This window comes from Ceratotherium simum, chromosome 3 (genome assembly GCF_057802395.1).
Source record: "Ceratotherium simum simum isolate JZ-2026a chromosome 3, ASM5780239v1, whole genome shotgun sequence".
In the NCBI taxonomy this organism is placed as follows: Eukaryota; Metazoa; Chordata; class Mammalia; order Perissodactyla; family Rhinocerotidae; genus Ceratotherium; species Ceratotherium simum.
Genome location: NC_141902.1, coordinates 64,209,560 through 64,223,069, shown reverse-complemented (window position 1 = coordinate 64,223,069; position 13,510 = coordinate 64,209,560). Strand labels below are relative to the sequence as shown.

Here is a 13,510-nt window from a genome sequence, read left to right as displayed (position 1 = left end):
ACTTTATTCTTCTTTTTCAAAATTATTTTCAGAATTTTGACTATGATATATCTTGGTATTGATTTCCTTTTGGGTTTATCATATTTGGAATTCACTACACTTCTTGAATCTGTAGGTTTGTGTCTTATCCTAACTTTGGGAAGTTTTCAGCAATTAGTTCATCAAGTACTTTTTTAGTCCCACCCTCTTTCTTCTCTCCTAGGATTTCAAAGACACAAATGTCAGATCTTTTGCTATAGTCCTACAGGTCCCTGAGGATCTGTTCTTTTTTTCTTTCCCCAGTCTATTTTCTCTCTGTTATTCAGATTGGGTAATTTTTTCTTTTTTTTTTTTTTAGTGAGGAAGATTAGCCCTGAGCTAACATCTGTTGCCAATCCTCTTCTTTTTGCTGAGGGAGATTGGCCATGGGCTAACATCTGTGCCCATCTTCCTCTACTTTATATGTGGGACGCCTGCCACAGCATGGCTTGATAAGCAGTGCGAAGGTCGATGCTCGGGATCCAAACCTGTGAACCTCGGGCCAACTAAGCGGAGCGCGTGAACTTAACCACTACACCACTGGGCTGGCCCCCAGATTGGGTAATTTTTATGGGTATATCTTCAAATTCACTGATTCTTTCCTTTGTCATCTCCATTCTGCTGTGCAGTCCATCCAATGAGATTTTATTTCAGTTACTATATTTTTCAGTTCTAAAATTTTCATTTGGTTCTTCTTTATGTCTTCTATTTCTTTGCTGAGACTTTCTGTTTTTTCTCATTTGTTTCAAGCATGTTAATAATTGCTCACTGAAGCATTTTTATGATAGCTGCTTTAAAATCTTTGTCAGATAATTCCCACATCTCTGTCATCTCAGTGTTGGCATCTATTGATTGTCTTTTCACATTCAGTTTGAGATCTTCCTGGTTCTTGGTATGACAAATGATTTTCAATCAAAACCTGGACAATTTAGGTATTATGTTATAATACCAGATCTCATTTAAACTTTCCATTTTAGCTGGCTTCCTCTGACACTGCTCCAGCAGAGGAAGGGGGACCCCACCTCATTGTGGCTAGGTGAGGACAGAAGTCTAGGTTCCCCACTCTGCGTCCACTGACACCCAAGGGGGAAGGGGGACTCATCATTACTGCTGAGCAGTGGCGGGAGTTTCAGCTCCCCACAGGCCTCCATTGATACTTCCCTGGATGAGAGGGGGTAGGAGTACCCCATTACTGTGCCTAATGTGGCCTCCACTGGTACCACTGGTGTGTATGTGTCAGGGTGGGGGGACAGGAGGGGATGCATGGCCTCATTACTGCTGGGTGATGGTAAGAGTCTGGACTCTCCACCAGGCTTCCTCTGACCACCCCAGCAGGGAGGGGGAGGGATGTCTTATTGCTGCTCAGCGGGAGTAGAAGTCCAGGCTCCCCACGTCTCAACTGAGAAACAGGCCCTCAGAAATGGTCTAGGCTATCACCATTCATTTACGAATAAAGAATTAGTAACCCCAGAGATGGAGAATGGATTGCTGGAGGTCAAATGGCAAGTTAGTGGCAAAGTCAAGACTCCACACCCATGCTCTTGGCTCCAAGAGGACTTGTCTATAAACCAAAGAGCCTCTAAAGCACAGGAAGAATGCCAGCCCCCCACCCAACATAATAACGAAAAATCTCACTGGCCAAAGGATAGTGGCTTTCTCCCTTCACATCCTGCCAGACCCCAGGCCAGAAAGCACACGTTGTTATGCACCATCATTCCCTAAACAACACAAACACACGTCTACTCAAGACAGGCCTTCCATCCAACATACACAGCCAAAGCACGCTCGGGAGCCAAGAACTACAGCATCACAGTCACCTTCAGGGCTGGTGGTCTTCCATCTGGAGAGGATCCTGGCTTTCCTACCGTTGGAATCCCTGATACTAAGATACACCCAGGAGCCAGGAACTCAGAGCAGCCAACAGGCCAGGCGCCCCCCTCCTGGCTGAAGAGCGGGGTCTGCACCCAGCTGGAGGCGCCTTCCTTAGACCTGAGGCCTCTTGTCTGGCCCTGGCCTGCGGTCTCAGCACAGCACTGCTTATTCTCCGGCAAGGGAAAGCTGGTGACCCAAGAGGGAAACTGCCTTCTAACAGCCTTTGTTTTTGTTTCCATTTACAAAGGTTAGTGACTTTACTGCATGTGGAAAGAACCAAAGTAACAATTTCAAAGAGGCTCAGCATGTTTTGGAGTTGATCAAATATTAAGAACTTTTGGGTGGGGAGGAAAGGAAAGAGAAGTGAGGGAACAAAAGTTTATCCCACATTCACCATATGCCAGACATACGCCTTGGTGCTCCTTCCATGCCTTCCCCTGGCTTCTGCAATAAATACTCCAGCCAGAATCAAGATCCAAAGCCATTACCACAGGCCATCAGGCTGTTGCAAGTCAGGCAGAGTTACTAGACTCCAGGATGGTAGACAACAATGAACAATTTTATGGTATACAATTTGAATCATGAAATAGAATGATATAACAATATTAATAAAGTCATTTGATGCCTAAATTTTGAAATAATATGATTTAAGTTTTTAAATTCATTAAAATAACTACTTAAAGAATTACAAATTGTGCTGAAGTAATTGCCTTCGTTGGTATCACCCAGGCTAATAAATACCCACAATCTTTTGATAGAACTTGTGAATTAAGTTACACCCTTATGAGCACTGGAACGTCTGTGAGTGATTTTGTTGACTATCAGAATATTTTAACATTCACTCTTTTTACAATTTAAAATAATTTTCAAATCCTATAGTCATCTAGACCAAGGGCCAGCAAACTCTGGCCAGTGGGCCAAACCTGATCCACTGCCTATTTTTGTCACATTTTCAAGTGATTGAACAAATACTGAAAGAATACTATTTTATGACATGAAAACTATATGAAATTCAAATTGCAGAGTCCATAAATAAAATTTCACTGGAACACAGCCCTGCCCATTCATTTATGTATTTGTCTATGGCTGCTTTTGTGCTCAAAAGGCATAGTTGATTAGTTGCAACGAAGACCATACCGCCTGTAAAACCGAAGTATTAACTCTCTGGCCCCTTACAAAAAAAGTCTCCCGACCCCTGATCTAGACAGTCTGTCAAATGGTGGTGCCAGATTAAAAACACACTGAGATGACGATGATAACAACCACCACCACCAGCTTGGCTATTGAGAAAGCCAAATAACCGTCATGAGATACTAAATGGGCAATTTATGAGCGGGCCCACTGCGCAATGTTAGAGATAACACTGACAATATGAAAAGCAACATTAAAGCAAAACTATGCATTCTGAGAATGTATCAAGCACACACACGCTCTTTACACTTATTCTGTCGAGAAAAGATAGTCTGAATTACGAGAGATCTGCATTCTGTGAGGTCTTCAAGAATACAGCCCTCCCATAAAACACACCAGGATTCCACTTCATTTCTCCCTCACCGCACAGCACTGTCCCCTTTTAGGGTGCAGCCCTTCTCAAGTCTCTCTGAGTTCCCACCAATCTCAGCGCGGCACCCTTTTTCTGGGCCCCCATTCTTCCTAGTGCATAATGTTTATCACACAGACCATCCTCTCTGCCTGCCCCCTCCCGGGCTGTAAGTACCCCCCAAGGCAGGAAGCCCATCTTCTTTATCTTTAAGACGGCCAGATGTTCCAGTGTGCGTTAAGGCACATAGTAGGCCCTTTGTTTCGTTGTAGAAATGAACAAACACTGTCCATATGCTGTCTCCTCTCACTCCTGTGGCATGGACGCTGATTATCAGTCCATTTCACAAACAAGGAAACTGAAGCTCAAAGGGGATAAGCCGCGCAGGCAATAAGTGGCCAAATCAGGACTGGAATTCACACCGTGTACAATGCAGGGTGCTGCTACCTGATGCATGGTAGGGGCCCAGAAAGTACTGGATGCAGGAGTGAATGAATGCATAGCGATGCCCATGCAGAACCACTAAAGCATATTAGCACAATCCCAGAAGTCGCCAAGACCCTCCACTTCACTATGCTCAGTGAAAGAAGTCAGTCACAAAAGACCACATGTTGAATGATTCCATTTATATGTGAACACTGACATAATTTCCCTGTATGGAACTCAGCAAGTCTCCACCTCATAGCACCTCTTATGTCCCTTGCTAGGAGCAAGGTGTTGAGTTCCTCGGATGTAAGCCTGAGGAAAGAACTACCTAATCAGGAAAAGACAGGGGAGGCAGAAAACAAGCACCCATTCTGTTTCTGGGCACGCTCACCTGGGCCTCCCAGGTGCACTTTCTCTGAAGAGCCCCTGAGCAGCATTAACCTTATTAGACCAGCTCCTGCTTTTGACCTGGTAATTATAGGCCGGGGAACTGATTTTCCAAAATGGAACATGAGATCGGAAAAAAAAATAACCATAAATTGAACATTCATGTTAGTCGTCCTAATTTTTTGATTAGGGAAAAACTAGAAACACCCCAACAGAGGGTGGGGAATCGCTAAGGAAACCATGATGGAGCAAAAGGATGGAAACTGTTATTATGCTTAAAAATGGGAACGCTGGTTAGGTCAAGAGAAATGTTTACACAACATCATTCTACGTGAAAAAGACAAATGTGCACATGCTTAAATTCAAATATAGGCAAATATCAAGGAGAAGACAGAGCAATATAAGGAGTTAGTGTACTATGCAGCTATGTGGCAGGGAGGAACAGGAGAAGGAGGAAGGCGAGGAGGAGGGAGGAAGGGAGGGATAGAGGGATGTTTTGGTCAAGTTACATATACAGTGAAACTCAAGTTAAAAAATAACACTGTTGTGGAATTATAAATTATACAGTCTTTCTGGAAGGCCAGTTTGACTCTATGTATCAAATACCTTAAGAGTATTTATGTCTTTTGTCTGAGAAACAGCACTATGCAGCAATATAAGTACAAAAAATGCACAAAAGAAGCAGTTTTATTTATAAATAATCTTAAAAAACTGAAAACAACCAACATGGCTAAAAATAGGGGACTGTTTAAGCAAACACGAATATTTTTAAAAATACTCTGCAGTCACTAAAAAAATCATGTTTTGGAAGACCATTGAATATTTAGTACACAGGGAAAATGTTTATTATGTATTGTTAAGTGAAAAAAGTAGTGGACAAAACAATATGTTCAGCATGACACCAATTTTAAAAAACTGTGTGTGTGTGTGTGTGTGTGTAGACAGAGAGAGACTAGAAAGATACACATTAAAAATAAGTGTCATTATTGGTTGGGGAATTATGGCATGATTTTTATTTTCCTTCTTTGGGTTTTTCTATATTTCCAAAGTTTTCTACAATAAATATACCTTGCCTTTGTAATCAGAAAAAATAAAGTATTACATCTAAAAACTTAGAAAGCAAATCAGCAATGCTGTCATCAACATGCAGCATTTGACACCAGGGTCCACCTGGAGTGAAAAGCAATGCAGCAGACTGTGCCCGGGCTAAAATGTCCACACAGCACCCAAACGAGGCGGACTGTGGCAAAGACGGCTCCAAACCCTCTAGCCCATTCCTCCCGGGCAGGAGTCCACTGCACCCACACCGCCTCTGCAGGACACATCCCAATAGGCTTTTCCAACGGCACCATCCAAGGGCAGCACAACATGGCGTCCGGAGGAAGGAAGCCGGGCACCCCTGCAACTCCCAGACATGGGAACGCAGCCCGTCCCCACCCCCCTCCACCCCACACTCAGGCCGCAGCACTCACTCCACCCGCCCACGGTTCTACAGCTCCTTCACATCTGCCCACAGTAAAAAGTAAGCACCCTTTGTGTTGCATCTGTTTGGGATTGTAGCTCCACCCCTTTTCTAAGCAAATAGTCAGCCTCACTTTTTTTTTTTTTTTTTTGTGAGGGAGATCAGCCCTGAGCTAACATCTGTGCCAATCCTCCTCTTTTTGCTGAGGAAGACGGGCTCTGAGCTAACATCTATTGCCAATCCTCCTCCTTTTTTTCTTTTTCCCCCAAAGCCCCAGTAGACAGTTGTATGTCATAGTTGCACATCCTTCTAGTTGCTGTATGTGGGACGCGGCCTCAGCGTGGCCGGAGCAGCGGTACGTAGGTGCGCGCCCGGGATCCGAACCAGGGCGACCAGTAGTGGAGCATGGGCACTTAACCGCTAAGCCACGGGGCAGGCCCAGCCTCACTTTTTATTTTAAAAGTGGGTTACACAGCAATAAAAAGGAATGAAGTACTGACGCACGCTTCAACATGGATGAACCTCGAAAACATTATTCTTAGTGCAAGAAGCCAGTCACAAAAGACCACACAGCATATGATTCCATTTATATGAAATGTTCAGAATCCATAGAGACAGAAAGTAGACTAGTGGTTTCCAGGGCCCAGGGGTAGGGAGGCGTGGGGAGTGACTATTAATGGGTATGGAGTTTCTTTTTGAGGTGATGAAAATATTCTGGAATTAGATAATGGTGATGGTTGTACAACTTTGTGAGTAAATTAAAAACGACTGAACTGTACATTTTAAAGTGGTAAATTTTATGGTATGCGAATAATATCTCATTTTTTAAAAAAATTTAAGTGGGTTACAATTAGACTTTTCAGTGGGTTACAATTAGACTGAAGTCAGTGAACTGGCCCATTGGTTCCCCCAGAGAACATGTTTTGGAGTCAGATGACTTGGAATTCAAATATCACTCTGACATCTACTTGCTGTGTGAGCCCAAGCAAGTTCCTTAACCTCTCCGAGCCTCAGTTGTCTAGGCTGTAGACTAGGAATACTAATGTCTAGTTCACATGGATTATTGAGAGGATTAAATAAGTGAATGCAGGTAAATCCACGTACCTGACAGGGAACTCTGTAAACGGGAGTTCCTTCTCCCTTAGCTGGCCAGAAGATCCTTTGAACTTTAAGCAAAATGAAACCCTGGGCCTTGACTAAAACATCAAAAGTCAAGCAGGGCCTGGGTACCTGTCTGTTCTAGAAAAGACACCAAATGGAGCGAGAGGCTGGAATGTCAGTGCATACCCTGTAATAAGACTTCAAAACATGAAGACACAGCTCCACCCCCAAGGCTCACCTTATAACCAGCAATAAACTCCCCCGCACAGTCTCAAAGGGCCTCATGTCCACTGTCGGGTTTGACCCTCTTCTCAACCATTAGATAAATGTGACTATTATTAGCTTCCATCAAGGGTCAGGCAATGGGAGCTCAGAGAAGCCAGAAAAGGGACAGAGCTGTGGTTTGCAACCCGGTCAGTCTGTCTCCACAGCTCCTAAGTTTGCTCTCAAGGCAGCTGCCCTCTCTATCCTCAGCCACTGCGCTCGGGGCCGTCAGGCCACAGCAAGGCTGGCAATGGGCAGAGCTGGTACAGAAGTGGCCGTGCCACAAGAGGACCAGGCAGGCCTCACTGCCCAGTCCACCAGGTCTGGCCACCAAGCATGGAGGCAGGGGACAAGGGGCACGGTAGTGTAATCTAAAGGGCAGCCGGAGGCCAGGGAGCCAGCGGCAAAGGAGGGGCGAGAGGACCAGAATTCAAGGCATGTGAAGGTCAGGGGTCAAACAAGCAAGATCAATCAAAGGGTTTGTCGCCAGTTCACTCAAAGCAAGTTGGAGACCTGGAAGAGAAGCACTTATATCCTTCCCAGAGAAGACGTGGTCTTTGGATTCAACTAGAGAGGTGAGAAAAAAATGATGGCTGCCATCCACATGGCACTCCTACATGCCCGAAACTGCTTTAAGCATCTTACATGTATGTATTATTATTACCCCCATTTTACAAACAGAGACCTATAGCACGAGAGGCTAAGGAAACTGTGCAGGGACCACAGCCAAGTGGAGCCAAGCCAGAACTCAGGGAGCTGCCTCCAAGGGCTCCCACCCTCAGCATCACGCTGCTGCCTGACCTGGGGACGGAGGTGGACCCCACTGCTGGAGACGTTGACCACCCAGTGCCAGCCTCCCTCCTCCATCTTCCTTGAAATGACAAGCGGTCAGAGGCACTGTGTTTTAGGAGGAAAAGTCTGTGTGGCAAATACAAATTGGTAACTTGCTGATATGATCGGAAGGCTTCCAAGAAGGAAGCAGGTAGAGCAGCCTCCCAGCAGTCGGTGTATCCATTTTCACAAGAAATTAATCTTCTCTCTCTTGACTGAGCCTCCAAGAAAAATGGTTAAGTCAAAGATGTGGCTTGTCACTCCACCCCGCTGGTAGTCATGAGGCTGCATCCCTGCCATAAATCAAAGGCCATGCTCCCCTTTCATCAGATGCCTGCAGATAATTCCCTTGCCATTTCCCTGCTGGGGCTCAGAGGGCCACGGCCTAAAGGGTTAACATCTCAGCCTAAAGGGTTAACATCTCATTTCCTCTCGTCTTTCAAGCCTTAAGCCCCATCCTGAGCTGGGTACATTCCAAGCCCACCTGGAGCAGGTCATGACGAGCCCCAGCCCACGGTTGGCCCTTCATTTCCCCTGGCAGGAGATTAGATGGGGCGCCCATTAATCACTCATTACTTCTGTCCTCACTGCTGGCCAGCCCTCGGGCGGCCGGCCAGCTGCCTGGGAGGGTGGAGCAGGCCCAGCCGCTGCCCAGCCCAGGTCGTGGGCTGCCCAGTGCCACCCTCGTGGAACAAGACACGGCAGTGTAAGCCTGTCTCTCTGTCCTCTGGACCACACCCAAGAGGAGAGGAGCTAAGGGAGAATACTGCCAGGGAGAATGCCATGTAAGTGATCAGCTCAGCCAAGGCTCATCGGAGAAGACAACGCACACAGTACATTCCATTGCAAGATTAGGTAAAGCGAAAAAGAGACAAGCAGAAAGAGACCACTCTCCCAGGACAATGCACCATCAATAAAGAAAACTACTGCCTACCTGTTTCTTAGTTTAGTCCTTAGGAATCTAAAAGGAAACTGGGGGAGGAGAGTAGAGAGGATGTTGAATGGATAATTCATTATCATCGTTACTGCACAGCGGTGAGTGTTCATTTGCTGGGTTTGAATATAAGGTTGCAATATTCAGCCCATTTCTTATCCCAGGCAACTTGGGGCTCCCAAACCAACCCACCCTGATCCTTTTCCCTCAGCACTTGCTCAGGCCCAGAAATAAACTCACAGTGAGCCCGATGGGGGCTGGGCGTACATACCTTTGCAGGTAAGGTGTGGGGAGTATGCTTTCAGGACTGAACTGAAGACCCCTTTGACCAAAAGAGGGCTATCCTCCTGGCCCGGGCTACAGTGCTCCATTGCTCACTCCTTAGAGTCAAGCTCAAAGCCTCTGTTGAAAAGCATGTGCCCCCTGGGATAAAGTGGCTTATTAACACACCACCTGTCACTAGAACATTGAATCATTGTAAAGGCAGCCTAGGGCTGTGGTGCTCAAACCCCAACACGCAGAAGAATCACCTGAGGCAGTCTTAAAAATGCCAATTCCAAGGCCCTGCCTCCATCCTGGAATCTGGTTTTTTTCCCACCAGATCCTAATTCTGATTTAGATGCTCCAAAGACAACCCTTTCAGGAAATAATGATATAGTGGAAAGAGCACCAGACTTAGAGAGCCAGGTTCTAAGTTTAAGTTCAAAACCCAAGTTGTTGACCTCAGGCAAGGAAGCTGGAGTTTTCTTCCTTGTAAGATGTGGATGATAATGTCTGGGTCACAGGTTGCTGGGTGGATTAAAGCACCAAGCATAGCACATACCAGTGCTCACTAAACGTGACCTGCATGAGTTCATCGGGCCAGCGAGGCTCCAGAAACCAGAGAAGTCAGTTTTGATGGGCTGGGGAAAGAAACAAGGGCAAATCAGGCCCAGAAGATGAGGGGTGTCCCAGCATCAGTCCACAGGTCCTGCAGAGGAGGAGTGAAGGGAGTGGGGTCCTGAAAGGAGTCAAGAGTCAGCAACGCAGCCTCAAGCCAGAGCCTCCCACGGAAGCCCCCCTTCCCAGTGTCAGCCTGGTCAGGCGTTAGCTCCCATTGCTAATCCATTATTGTCACAGAGAACACAATCAGTGAACACACAAGAAACCTTTACATCCACACATATGTAAATAGATATCACAATTCTACACACACAAAAAAGGAAAGATAAAAAGTGGGACAAGTGAGAGAAGAGGAGAAAGAAGGGAAAAGTGGGGTGGCAGGTCAAACCCAATCCCATTTTCAAGTTTGCTGGTGCTGGTAACGAGCTGGCACTGTGGTCCACAGCCTGGGATAGGCCCCAGGAGAAGCCAAGGGGCTGCTCTGGAGAAACCAGGGTGGCTGGGGAGATGGGGCTCGTCCACTAGAACATGTCCAGACCGAACAGATTACAGGGGAGCACATAAGATGGGTTCAGCAAGGGAGAGGTGGGTGTGTGCAAGAAGGGGTGAGATACACTTCTGGCAAAATTTAGATTAGTAGAGGCGAAATCCGAATTTCTGAGCTGGGGTGGGGTCATACAAAACTGTGATAAAGAGACTAGGTAGGTGCAGTGAAAGGTTTCAAGCAGGAAAGAGTTGGGCTGCTCTTGGATCAATAAAGTAGACTCGAATTAAGACAAGTTTTAAATGCCCAGATGAAGAATGACCTTGATTTAACCATCCATACCAGCACTTTCACATCTCTAGGTCTTTGCTCAAGCTCTTCTCTCTGCCTGGCATGCCCTCCCTCCTTCCAGCCTTTCCCATTTCCTTGAACTCCTCCTCATGCTTCAAAGCCCAGCTGTAACTTTCCTAGCTCCTCCCATGCAGAAAAAATTTCTCCCTCATCTGTGTCTCCTTGACGTTTTCCACGCCCCCAATGTTTTGCATTGTTTTGTGGTTTTTTCTTTACGTATCTTTCTCTCCTGGCTGGCTATTTATCATCTCTAGCCTGTCAACAAATGGTGGGCAAGGATATTGTCTTGTTCTTAGTTTAAGCCCCAGCACACAGTAACAGTCCCTGGCACAAAGCAGATGCCCAAAAACATCGGTTGGAGAATTAAATAGAAGTGAAGACTGGGGAGCCACCGTGATTTCTTGAGAGGAATGATGTGGTGGAATCAGAATTTTAGGAATATTAATCTGTCAGCGTAAAAGAAGATGGATTAAAATGAAGAAAGCAACTTTCGGCCAGGAGTCAAGCAGGGAGATTATCACTGTAATGTGGACTTGGTGTAAGGAGCGGGCAGAGGGAACCGAGACAGGAAGATAATTCCCTGAGATATCAGAGAAGAATGTGGAAGGGACTTGGTAATGAATGAGCTATCAATGTAGGGGACGGGATAGGGAAGTTGGGGACACTCAACTGAGACTCCCAATCAAATGGGAGAAACAGGATGCCATGGAGAGAAATGTGGGGGACCAAGAAGAACAGGGGCAATACCTAGTGTCTCTTTAGGATAATCGATTGCAATCACAATAAGCATTTCTAGGCAGAAAAACAAAAACAAACGTCCAAGTCAAAATATCTACCCCTGATCTTACTCTCAAACTCTGGGCTGTAGATTTTATTTATTTTTTCCTAACAGCCAGTTAGAAACATTTCTTCATGGCAAGGGAGAATGAAATGAAGATAAGACCAATCTGGTGCCCTGCTCCGTATTGGACATGGAGGAGACCACATGAGCTCAAACGACAAGCCCTCCTCACAGGAGGCCATCCTGGTTCTTACTCAGTAGGGGCTCGGGTACTCTGATCACCCAAACTCATTTCCCACACCAGGACCTCCGGGAAATCCCTGCTCTAGCCCTGCAGAGGTTTCTAGGAAAGTCCCAGGACTCCCATCTGCTTCCTCGAATTAATTCCAGGGCTAGGATTTTGTTTTCTAAAGGAATTCAACTATGGTGCCAACAAAAATCTATAGGAAGTGAGTAATACTGTATTTAAATCAATTTTTTTTAATGTTTGCTTCTTTGTATATTGAGGCCCGATAAGATCCTATTAAGCCCAACCATCTCATCACCTTTATCAATGAAGCAGAAGACATATGCAGGTTACGCAGGTTTTAAGAGCTGTGCGATCTCTGAAAACTCTTTAGACTATTCTGTGCCTGGATGCCTTCAGCTGTGAAACGGCAGGTGGACAAGAGGATTCCTTAGACCTCTCTCAGGTCTCTATTTCTCTTATTCCAAATTCCAGTACGATAGCTTCCGCTACCCAGGTACAAGGCTTCAGATTCACTTACTGCCTGCGAAGGGGCGAAGGGATGCGCGGTGGGGGTCACAAAGGAGACGGAAGAGACGCAAGCATGCACATCTAATAGGCAGTAGTGGAGGTTGGGGGCGCGGGGCTGGGCGGAGACTGCCTAGGAAACACCAGACCCACAAATTCCAGATGCTAAGTGGGCCTGAGAACGCCCTGAAAGCCCCTTCCCAAGTTAGGGCTGACATTATTTCACAAAAGAAAATATTAACTTCCAAATCGCTCAAGCTCCAAGGTGAGCTAGTTCCGTTAAAGCTAGTTCCATCAGCGCGCCGAGGGACTGCAGGTACTGGGGCTGCGCTTGAGGAAGTGTCCCGAGTTGGCGGAAACAGCCCATCTACTCGGGCTCCCAGAGGCGCTAGGTTCTTAGCTGAGACACACACACAGATTTGAGGCTTTCTAGAAAACGGCGTGGCCGAGGCCCCAGGCTGGGGCTCCCGCTCGCCCACCGAGTCTCGACCAGCTCTCTGGCCCCAGGCGGAGGTAGGTAGGCGAGGAGGTGGGGGCGCACACGCTGAGTGTGCACTCGCCGGTCCCCTCGGTCCCGAGCCAGAGAGCGCGGGCCCCGACTCGGGGACGGCCCAGGTTGACTGTCCCTAGACTTTCAGATTTGGAGGGTGGAGGGGTGAGTACTGGCGCCGGGACAGGGCAAATCCCCCAGGAAGGGACGAGGAGAGAAGGAGGCGCACCGTCGGCACGGACCAGGCGCGCGCTGGCTCCCCGAGCCCGGTGCGGGCACAGCCCCCCGGCGCCCCGGACACACCCACCGCGCCCCGCCGCCCGCGCCAGCCCTCCCCGCGGTCCAGAGGGGGCCCGAAGGCGGGCGGCGGCCAGGCCGGGTCGCGGCCGCGCGGGTGGGGCGCAGAGGGCGCAGGGCGCGCGGCGCGGGCGGCTCTGCTCACCTGGCGGTCCGCGTCCCGGAGCGGCCGGCGGCCGCCTCGCCTCGCCCCCGCGTGGTTCCCGGCGCCGGGCAGCCCCGAGCCCGCCGCATGGACGGCCGCCGCCGCCGCCGCCGCCGCCGCCCCGCGCCCGCCCTGAACGGGCTCCCGCTGCGCCCCGGTTCCGCGTCGGGCTGCGCGGGCGGCCAGCGGCTCGGGCGCGCGCGGAGAACTCTGGCTCGGAGTTTGCGATCGGAGAGCCGGGATTCGCGCTCCCTCGGTCCCTCCTCCCTCCCCCACTCGCGGCCTCCTGCTGTCATCTGGAGCCGCTCCTGCCGCCCCCTGGCGGCCGCCTCGGGAAGGACCGGCCCCCCGACCCACCCCCGCGACCCCAGAGGGGCCCCTTACAACGATGAGCGAGGCTGATCCCTGGGCACCGAGAACACAGACGTCATCCCGTAGAGGGGAGGACAGTCTAGACCGAGGCAACGAGGACAGGAGGGTGGCGAGAGTGG

The 13,510-nt window shown here is 48.3% G+C and overlaps 1 protein-coding gene across 1 annotated transcript in view; it reads right to left on the bottom strand.

Annotated features, from left to right (window-relative positions):
- THSD4 (thrombospondin type 1 domain containing 4) overlaps nt 1-13,169 on the bottom strand; it is a 557,961-nt gene extending 544,792 nt beyond the window's left edge. Inside the window, exon 1 of the mRNA XM_087428623.1 lies at nt 13,020-13,169. The gene's annotated coding sequence lies outside the window, so the exon portion shown is untranslated. The remainder of the gene's footprint in view (nt 1-13,019) is intronic.
- Between the last annotated feature and the right edge of the window lie 341 nt (nt 13,170-13,510).